Source organism: Thermobia domestica, chromosome 15 (assembly GCF_964235325.1).
Source record: "Thermobia domestica chromosome 15, izTheDome1.hap1.1, whole genome shotgun sequence".
NCBI classification, from domain to species: Eukaryota; Metazoa; Arthropoda; class Insecta; order Zygentoma; family Lepismatidae; genus Thermobia; species Thermobia domestica.
The window spans coordinates 15,691,208-15,703,015 of NC_137468.1; the positions used below are offsets into that span (position 1 = coordinate 15,691,208).

General features: G+C 37.2%; 1 non-coding gene across 1 annotated transcript; it reads right to left on the reverse strand.

The window, feature by feature from the left end:
* Window positions 1–7,093: 7,093 nt before the first annotated feature.
* Window positions 7,094–7,211, reverse strand: TRNAL-CAA (transfer RNA leucine (anticodon CAA)). Its single transcript has 2 exons — window positions 7,174–7,211; window positions 7,094–7,139 (listed from the first exon to the last, which is right to left on the reverse strand). It is a non-coding gene; the product is annotated as a tRNA-Leu (tRNA).
* Between the last annotated feature and the right edge of the window lie 4,597 nt (window positions 7,212–11,808).

Here is an 11,808-nt window from a genome sequence, read left to right on the forward strand (position 1 = left end):
TTGTGGAGCATATGGTTCAGTATTATGAAAGTAATCTGGAAATATTTAAATGTAAACTTAAAATCCTCCCAAACACAATTAAGTTGTATGAAGACGAGAGAAAACCAAAGTTGATTCCTTGGTGAATTTCGTTGATTGCGTCTACAAAAACGCATTCCTAGAAACCAACAAGTTACATATAATCTCTGTATAAGTTTCTAGTGCTACATGTGAAAGGCCATTCTCATGTTTGAAAAGATTAAAGATATATAGGCAATTCCATGATTGATGATAGGTTGAAAAACTTAGGATTACTTTATATTGAAGAAAATTGACAAATCGTTAGATCTTGAAGAAGTTGTTGATAAGTTTGCTGCTGCCCACAAGAATAGAAAGATCCTCTTTTAAGTATAGGCATGAACCTCTAAGTTATTTTCTTGATCTGTAAAAGTGTATTTCTCTGCTTCCACTTAAATCTACCAGCCACACATATTTTAAATGCAGCGATTAAATTACTACTTAGTTTGGAAATCAATTGTATTAATGTATCCTAGTTGTTTGAATTTAGTAAATTCTTACACTTTCACCGTAAAAGAGTAAAATCATGAACAACAAAGATGAAAACATTTACCTTGAAAACACACACACACACACACACATATTTAATATATATATATATATATATATATATATATATATATATATATATATATATATATATATATATATATATATATATATGAAAAAAATCATTCATTGGAGATGGCCCCCCTGAGAAAAATTCTAGTTACGCTACTGTTTGTGAGCCGCAGAAAATGGTTTCGCGGGCCGCCATTTGGACAGCTCTGATCTAGGCTCACTTTTCTTGACTTAGTCCCTGAAAGGGTTTCTAGCTTTTCCTGAACAAAAGTGTACAACCGAACATAGTGACCACAATATGGTATTAATTAGATTCATCATGCTGCAAGCTGCACTCACTTCTTTTTCTAAGTGCATCATTCCTGCACCTTTGGATCCAGAGAAAGCACAAACTGTTTGGTCTTGTCAAAATTCCTCGTACATTCAGTCCATGATAAGAGGGATAAAAAGCTCAAGAAAAATAAACGTTTGGGAAAATTATATCTGTTTCCAACTGGAGGCAACATTTGATATTTGTGGGTAGTTTCGAACAGCTCATTTTTGCTCTACGTAGAACAGTCATTCTCAACCTAACTCCTACCACGACCCCAATTTTATCACATCCTTTCGCCAGTGAGCCCCTTATAGCCTAATTTCTGGTTTGTAATAAGTTTGTGTGGGATTTTTAATATACCTATTGTGGAGATCTCACGATATCTATCTATTTCTATAATAGTAGAATCCATTATTATATATAGTGGATACAGTAACTTCCCTAAAAGCGAATGGATTAAAACCAAATGTGGTCAGTTCATTCATATTACAAATACCGAATCCGATTCGCCGTACTGTTTCAAAATGGAGACCGTTTGAAAATTTTAGAACTTCATAACTCCCTTAATTTTGGGTCATATGAGGATCCTTTTCATACCTGTTGAAAATATTTAGTAGACCTATTTTTTTGTTGTTCTTAACAGTATGTATAAAAATAAAAATATGCCTATAAGAACAAAATTAAAAATAATAGTTAAAAATATTTTCCGGTATTAGATTCTAATTATATTTATTTCTTCCGCTTAGCTTCGCGACCCCCCTAGGGGTCGCGATCTCAACGTTGAGAAACCCTGCTCTAGAAGAAACAAAAGTACGCACCTAAAATTCCAACCTCTAATTATAACTTTCCACAAAACGCACGACCATTTAAAACAGCAAAAGTATAGTAAAAATAGGAGTAAAATTTATCTACTTCTAAATATTTTATCAAACCATGTTTCAAAATGTTTCAAAGATGGAGTTCTCAATTAACTCAACAACAAATTGAACAATACAGATAATCTTACAAAGTACGTATTCATTAAACTTTTGTATGTTCTTATTGTTTTCTTTTTTTAAACAATTTCATGATTATAGTTTATTGCATGTTTCAAATATACTTCTGTAGTATAAGCCTACACGCTATATTATACGTTCTGTATATTTCTAATACTGTAGTTTTGATAAACAAATACCAAATAATTGTATTACATAATACATATATAATTTAAGATATTAGTAATGATGGTCAAATGACAATACAATTCTTTAAAGAAGATAAACACAAAATTAATGTTTTAAATATTTTGTTTCTAAGTCATTGTGAATATTTTAATTGAAAGCAAGATACGGTAATCCTTTTTTCTATGTAATGAATGCATTATTTTCGTACTAGCAAATGGCCCTGTGTCTTACTACAGGCACCTTTCGTACACGAAATGCGTATACTTCATATGGGCATCTTATTGGGCCACCTCTTTTTCTTCCTTTCTAGGTGAAATTTAAAATGAAAAACACTTAAATTTATGTTTAATTATTTTAAATGAAAAGTCTAAATATCGAATTTCATGTTTCTAAAGGGATTTCGAAACATGACCATTATACGAGCACCGATATCTTTATTCTTTTCGCCTTTTTTTCCCTTTGTAGGGGAAATATCAAGAAATAATGAAACAAATCTTTACTTATTTTAAATCAGAACAGCAAATACCAAATTTCAAGTCTCTAACTTTAAACGAATTTCGAGATGTAGCCATACAATTATGACAATCGTAATTCCATCCTTTTCTTCCTTCCTCTTTTCTTCCCTTCTACGGTAAATATTAAAAAAAAAAAAAAAAAAAAAAAACCTGAAACACGTAAATGAGAAGTAAAAGTAACTTAAGCAGTTTTAGTCTTGGCGTTCGCCAGTTAATCAGGATTTCTTCTTTTACATAGGAATTTCATTCTGACCTAAAATATAAAGATAAACAGTGATTTTGCAATCCAAAATCTTTTTTTCTTTAAAAAAAGATAATAATAATAATAATAATAATAATAATAATAATAATAATAATAATAATAATAATAATAATAATAATGCCCCACGATTATGCTCTAAGGGTATGGAAGATTTTGATGATATTAATGAACGAAATGGCGAAAATAAGAATATGGAAGGAAGCGAGAGAATTCCGACCCCCCCGCAAAAAAAAAACACGCACATGATATTTGTCCGCCAGACAATCCACTTGGCGGAAGCTAGGATCGAACCATGGACCCCTTACACCAAAGGTGAGCTAGGATTCCTCCTGTAATTAAAACGGTTTCCATACATATCTCTGGAGTACATAGCCCTAAGTTCGATCCTAGATGAAAACATATTTTGGTATTGTCTCAATATTGTGAGGGAATTAGAAACCAATACACCTGGTGGGAGTTCATGTGATTCAGAACCCACCTTCAACGGTAGGTCTATGTCTCATATAGCCTCGGTATTCAACGGGACGTTAACCTCCAAACCAATCAATCAATCAACCAAAAATGCCCAATTTTTAACACGATATGTAGGCTAATATGTACTACTCGTATCTACAATCCCGATGGCTTAAACGTCGGTGGACCACCGTTGGGCAACTAGCGACATCTCGCCAGCAGCGATGATAAACGGTGGCGCACTTCCGTTTTGAAAATTATATCACTAGTGGCAGGAACGTTACGAAACGCCAATGAACTACAAAATTACTCCCCCAAAATATGTTAAATCTCCTATATCCTCCTGAGACTGCGTATTGCACACAATACGTTTTTCGAACTCCCGTCATGGCTATGAATATTTAAGAACATGCCCGAATCTCGGTTATTGTATTCGGGAAGTGTCGAAATTACTGCAGAAAAGGCAGCTGGTTTTTGTTTTCACCTACAGGTGGCTTTATTGTCTGCTGAAGGCGGGAAGAAGACAATTGGGGTTATGGACGCATCTGATCCAGGTACATTGATTGAATAATTTCTCAGAAAATAAAACATAGTGCAGTAAATTTCAAGTTTAATGATTTACGTATTTTATGCTTATATTACGAAGGGAAATATACAATTTTCCTTGTGTATTGTATGCAATACATAGCAATTTGAGACACAAAGTACTGCATACAATTCAACCCATTACCGATCAATCGGAAAGCAGTATGACAAAATGGGTCTATTGTTATCTAATATACAAAATTTCATCAAAAGTTCTTAGCAAATAAATGCTCGGTTTCAGGAGGATATGAGTGATTTGTTTACATTAAGATGAGTCTTAAAGAAGTACCTCGGCATGGGCGCGAACTACCAACCTTACGATTAATACGCGTGTGCTCTTCTGACTTCGCCACAGAGGCGATGAAGAAAATCTCGTTTGCAGAGGGATAAATAGTTAAGGTCTTTTTAATTTGGCCAATGAGAGTGCTCCTTTAACCGTGTACATTTGACCATAACCGTATGGGATCAGATAAAATGCGTTCGCCATGTACTTTTATAGCCTAACAAAATGACGCACCTCTATTTACTTTATTTCATAGTTTTTTTTCCATATTCACTTTCTAATGATCGGCGACAGTTGCCATGTAAATTCAACTATACGCACTCATCTCAAGATTTTCACTTCATGATGTAGACTCTTGACCCCGGAGCTCATTGTAGGCACAATTCGCCACGAAAATATATATAAAACCGCATACACATGACTGACTATAATTCGTGTTGGTCCCTTCGCGATTTTCTGCGAAAAGGAGCGCGGGCGAATATGAAGTCCTCGCTGCTACACGGTGTTAACTTCAGCACCCAGACTCTAGATACCTCTTGCGACTCGACGAAACCCTGCCGCCAGTGGCACACTAGCGGTAAGACTTCGACGTGTCGCTATATCGACGATCGACATTTACCAGCAAGTGGATCACTAGGTGTTGGTAACGTTTACGGCATGAGGATACTTACAATTTGCCGATATCAGGATTTGAAGCTACTTTCTTTCATAGAAATATTATTACATTCGAATTTAGAGCTGCCCAACAATCTAAACAAGACAAGACAGTTCCAGTAAAAATATACAGATAAGATATAACTATTATTCCTTTTTGAGACGAAACAGTCTCAACTCTTGCCTCACAGTCAACCTAACTCAAAGTTCCCAATCTGTCGTTAGGAATTTATCCAGGAATTAATTGCCACCTTAATAATCGAAGCACGCACTTGATTAAAATATAGGGATAGTATTCGAGCTCACGTCCTCAAAGAAGGACTAGAATTACCTAATTTTAATATCCGATTGGTTAGATGTTAGTTTAGTGTCCTTTCCAGCACAGAGACTGTATGACGTGTGAATCTACAGGTTAACATGGATCCGAACCTGATGATCTCGCACCAGTAATTAACTCGGGTCTCCCACGCCGAGGACGCGTACACTGACCATATTGCCACAGGGGAGCTCAAGCTTTTGCTTTATTAGATTAGATCAGTGGTTCTCAACCTAATTCCTATCACGACTCGTATTTTACCGCCTTTTCTTGCCAGCAGCCCCCTTATAATTTCTAGTTTGTAATAAGCTTATGTGGGAATTTTAATATACCTATTGCGGAAATTTCACGATATCCATCTATTTCTATAGTAGTAAAATTCACGGCTTGTATATAATGGATACAGTAACTTCCCTAAAAGCGAATGGATTAAAATTACATTTGGTTAGTTCATTCACACTACACTGAGAAAAAAATGTAGGTGGCGTACTTAAAAAGATAGGCTACATGCGTAATTCCTGTAGGTTTTGGACAATGTACAGCAAACGTATAACTGAAAACGCATGTTTTATAATACTTTCTCTGTAAGTGTTCCATCTATACGTACTTTCCGTATGAAACAATATAGGTGGTCAGGATCTCACATACAAATGGACGTATAGGAACATATAGCTGACGAAGGTAACATAAGTATATGCATGTGATATACGGAAAACTGTTAGATGTCAGACATCCTGCAACGGCATGATGTAACATCTAAGGACAGTGCCTATGTACCATACGGATAACGTATGCTCCGTAATGATTTCGATAGTAAGCAAGAGGATACCGTATTTGTACAATATACCGCTGTCGGGAGAACAGATTTTTTTCTGTGTACAAATATCGAATTCGATCCGTCATACTGTTTCAAAATGGAGGCCGCTTGAAAAATTTAAAACTTAATAACTTCCTTAATTTTGGTCATAGGTATTTATAAAAAGGTGATTTCTAATTTTGGTTAAAGAAACTTGGACAGTTGTTTAAAAAAAGTTATTGAGTATTTTAATTTTCGAGAGGCCGCCACTTTGAGTTACCTCATGTTGTGAATTTGACACATTGTTGTGTGTGTGTTCAGTACCGTATCATCAAACACTGTTAAGATGAGTTGAGTTGATTTTAGTTTAGCGTCCCTTTCAGCAGCGAGGCTATATGAGACGTGGACCTACTGATTAACGTGGAATCCGAACCACATGAGCTCCCGCCGGGAATCGAACCAAGGTCTCCCACGCCAACAAACACTGTTAAAGGCAACTTGTTTACATTTAAAATTTAGGAAACAAATATTAAAATCCCACACCAAAAGACTACCTTCGTTGTGGCCAGCTTGCTGGAAAAATTGATTTTGAAGCTACACTGCACATGCTGAAAATGTTAAGTAGACCTATTTTTTGTTGTTCTTCACGATATGTATAAAAATAAACATATGCCTATCAGAACAGAATTCAAAACAATATTTAAAACTATTTTCTAATTATTAGATTCTAATTATATTTATCTCTTCCGCTTATCTTCGCGATCCCCAGGTTGAGAAACCCTGAATTAGATTACAATTTAGCGTCCTTTTCAGTAGCCAAGCTATATGAGACGTGGACCTACATCTTAACGTGGGATCCGAACGAAATGAACTCCCACCGAGAATCAAATTCGGGTCTTCCACGCCAAAGGCGCGTGCGTTATCCACATAGACACGAAGGAACTCAAAAAGTTTTCGCTTGAGTGTAGCGTCTGAAACCACTCGGCCACCCTGATATCCAGCCAGTAATTTCTATTTGAAATAAAATCGCTCCCAAAGTTTCCGTAAGCTAATAATTTGTTACGTATACCCCAATCACTAATTATTTCCAGAATAAAATACACATTTATCCACTTAAAAAGTAGGTAAAAGTTTTTGTCAGGAGTGGGATTCGAACCCACGCCCTCATACGAGGACCAGAATTCCTCACCTCACTCGGTAAGTGAGAAGCTGTCGCTTGAGTCTGGCGCCTTAGACCGCTCGGCCATCCTGACACAGAACTGGTAAACTACGAAGTAAATTTATCTGACAAGAGTTGTTTGTGTATGACCTTGTAGTAAAACGCGTAACGTTCACATTTCATTTTGTTTTTGAACGTGCTTTTCAGTTCATGATATTCTAACTTTCTTTTCGCTTAACTCGGAGAAACAAGTGTGCATTGCATGGCACTATTTATGAACATTCAAATCGAATAAACTATTAAGGTTACTGATTTTGACTAGCAGTACCTTAAATTACTGGATTCAAATTATGCCAGAGATCCAGGATGAGCCTTTGGTATCAGTGGTCCCGGATTTGATTCTCGGTGGGGGCACTCGGTCGAAAAAGTGTAAAAGCTTTTAGAGGCCAGCCATCCTTCCTTAGGTTTTGCTGGGTTTTCTCGTTCACACCAGGCAAATGCCGGGATGATACCTAATCTACAGGTCCCAGACAGCTTCCTCCCAGAGTTGGCGTGGGTGAATAAAAACTTGACCCACGACCCACTGACCCACCACCCACCGTGACCCACGACCCACAGACCCACCACCCACCATGATCCACGACACACCGTGACCCACTCTGACCCACCACCCATCATGACCCACTGCGACACACCGTGACCCACCACCCACCGTGACCCACTCTGACCCACCATCCACCGTGACCCACCACCCACCATAAACTACTCTCATCCACTTTGACCTACTCTGACTCACCAAAATCCATTGTTATCAACTCAGAACACGATCCACGGCCTCTTCTGAACTGGTTAAAGAGTTTACACTTGTAATAAAACAAGACTGTGAAATTGTCACTAATCGGAGTTTGAATTTCTAGTCAATCGCTCAAGCACCACTCTGTTACAATAACGGTGGATCTGACCTTTACGATATAAAATGATAAAGTGTTTGTCAGTGAGGAAATTGAAACAGTTCGAAGTGGGGGGAAATAAGTGTATGCCTAAAATATACTTGTACTAAGAGAGTATTCTTGCAAGTGTTAATTTCTGAACGCATTCCAAAAGAAACTTCTATTCGCAGGAAAATACCCCTGTACAATATGGAAAAGGTTATGGTTTCTGAGTTCACAGTATTTTTCTCACAAAATCAGTTTTGAAGACTTGAAAAATCAGTTGTTCATAGGGTATAAAGATGCTCGGGTACCCTATGTGAGAGCATCTCCATAAAGTATGCTCATAATTGTAATTTGTGTAATCACTAAAATACCACGTTAAATTTAAGTTACAAATATGCATAATTGCAATTATTATGAATATTTATTCAAAGTAGTTTACCTAAAGCAAAGAAGAGAGTTACTAAAAAGTAGGTACAAAGTTGAATAACACAAATAAGCCATTAGTACTACAAGTATACATTTTCCATAACTCATAATTTGCCACCTTAAAATAAATCTGAAATCGGGTTTCTTTTTTGTTGACCTCCAGAACTTTTAGGTGGTAAATCATCCATAGCGGAATGATGTCCGTCCTTCAGCCAAGAAATAACTAGCTCGTCTACTTTTAGCTTGTCTAGTGGTGGGCCATTAACATCGATGAACAACAAGTTAGACAATGCTTGAGCATTTAGTCTATTTCTAATATCACTGACCTGTAAATTCATAAGAGGATATCCCCGTTCGCACCCTGTCGTGGAAATTGATGATAATACTTCTACCCGATTCTGCAACTCCTCATCGACAATCTGCTTGTTAGACTTAAGTCTGATAACGATTTTTCTCGGTCAGTTTTGAAATACTCAGCAAGAAGAATCATCTCTCTATCACCATACAACATCTTTTCCATATTGACCATGTCAGTTGGCAATGTCGACTAATGAAGAACAGAAACTTCATCTACCACACCTTCGATAGGGAATATTGTGCATAAAATATCAATTAAAGCCTGATAAACTGATTTCTTATTTGTTTATAAATTTAATTTTTGTAATTACACATGAAGGTTTGATACCATTACCAAGTTCCCTTCCCCCTCTAGAAAGCGAAAGGGAACGAGGTTTCTGGAAAGTATTCAGAGATGAATGGGAATTTCCCTCCTTCTTCAACTTCAGTTACCACACTGCTGTTTGCCATGTGCCAAATTACGATGAATTTCAATTAAATTATCATAGTATAATTATTTCCTTGTTGAATTATCAATACTTTTCAGTGGAAAAAAGGATGAAATTTCAAAGTTCCAAATCAAGGTAAGTAGACCAACGTAAATGGAAAAAAGTGTAAAATTTTCCATACAATTATGCGTACACTCCAAACTTCAAATTTCCGTGTAATTAAGCTTACAGTACAAATTTTATGCCTATTTTTCTCACAACTTTAATGGGTTGATTGCCCTGTGCTGTGAGCGCTCCATATAATAAACATAAGCTTCAACAATTCTTATAGCAGAAAGCAATGGATATATGAAGCCAAGCACTGTATTTTTTGTTTCTGATTTTTTTCTGAAATAACATCGATCGTTTTCGATCATTTTTACAAACCAATCTTCCATATATAGAAAGTGCCCCCCCCCCACATAAAGGATAATTTAAAAAAATGCTAGGACACATTCTGTTTATTTTCAATAAAGAGTTAATACACTGAATTTCAGCTTCGTAAGTTTAACGGCTTGCGAGATACTCATTTTTTTTTCGCAAAAATTCGGATCCTCACTACCTCCTTAGGATATTATTCATTATAATAAAAGCAATATAACATCCCAATTTGGATTAAGGCCTAACTATATACCAAAAGTAATTTCATTTGACTTTGCAATTTGACCGTGATGATCAGGCACACATAGTTACATTCAATTTTTTATAAATACAGGTAATTTATATATTACAGTGATTCAAAAATGTATTTTTTCCAGTAGTTAGCTCTAAAAGCCCACAGGTCTCGAAAGCCAAGTTGTAGTGTAAGTCCTATTGCTATTATTACTATTAAAAATATCAACATCCAAAAGTGCCCGAAGTTCTTTTTTCACTTGGTTAGATATACTCACCTCAGGTAAGTAGACAGAAACAAGTGGAAAAGAAAGGGAAATGAAGGTCTTGAAAGTAAAACGGAGACAAATTTACCAGTCTTCAGAAGATACTCTCTACAATGCAGTGAGCAGAGAGGGTCGGTAGATCATACTGAGTCGGTGGATCGCAGTGGGTCACGGTGGGTCACAGTGGGTCACATGCTGTTGACCCACGACCCCCTGACCCACTCAGAAAACTTGACCCACTTGACCCACTGACCCACTCCATCTCTGCTTCCTCCCTCCTCCAACCCTTTCTTCTTTCCCTCTCCAATCCCACGGATAGTGTGATCACCGAGGGACGTGACAGTCTAACATGGTTATAGATGCCGAAAGCCCAGAAATCTAATTCCTAATCCTAATCCTATTGACAGTCAACATGGCCATAGATGCCGAAAGCCCAGAAATCTATAATTCCTAATCCTAATCCTAGTGACGGGCTAACATGGTCATAGATGCCGAAAGCCCAGAAATCTAATTCCTAATCCTAATCCTATTGACAGTCTAACATGGTCATAGATGCCGAAAGCCCAGAAATCTAATTCCTAATCCTAATCCTAGTGACGGGCTAACATGGCCATAGATGCAGAAAGCCCAGAAATCTAATTCCTAATCCTAATCCTATTGACAGTCTAACATGGTCATAGATGCCGAAAGCCCAGAAATCTAATTCCTAATCCTAATTCCTTTAGTCACCCGAAATCCAAGGTTGTTTTGAAATCTATGTGCACATTATTTCGAAAGAGGGTCAATTTAACTACCCACAATTATACCTATAAGCAGTGCTGCAAAGCGGAATATCTCTACAGGGCCGGATTTAATGTTTTGCCGTCCCTAGGCCGAAAGGTGTTTGGTACACCTTACCTCCACGTGCAGGCGCTCACCCGGAAATTTTTATTGGGAAGGGGTCCAATACGGGAATGCGGCGTAGGATCCAAACTGCGTAGTAACAAAAAATTCAGCTCAAAACCTGTTTAGATCCTAGCAGTTTGGATCCTACGCAGTTTTGGTCCTACGCCGTTGCCCTGAAATAATTTAAGTTTTAATCATGCGCTCAAAAAAAATATTTTTTTTTTATTATCTCTTTAATTTGTTTAACCTATGCAGCTATCAATTAGGGTTATATTTATGGACTCCGTACGACCGAAACTGCGTAGGATTCACACTGCATACGACCAGGGGCGTCGCTAAGGGGGGAAAGGGGAGAGCCTCCCCTCCCACAGTCACCGACTTCTGATCGAGTTGGCATTTTCTTAGTTACCCAGTTGTTGTGAATTATCACTTCTTTTACGGACTTGGCAGTTGGTACAGTTGAGGTTAGGCGGGGCTTCGTCGCCAAATCCAAAATTTGCTCAGCCTATGGTCTCGCACCTCATAATTCTACAAACATACCGAGCTTCGATTTCAATTACGATACCTAAAATATGAGATTTTATGTTTCTAAAAAGTCTATTTAAATTCCATTCATTTGCGACATCGTCATTTGCGGAACCTGAGAAAAAACCTGTTCAAGTGCGTCAGATGCGACCCTTGATGGCTATCTGCAAAATAAAACTAAGATAGACGCCTCGTTTGCGGACCTGTGGAAGTGTTAC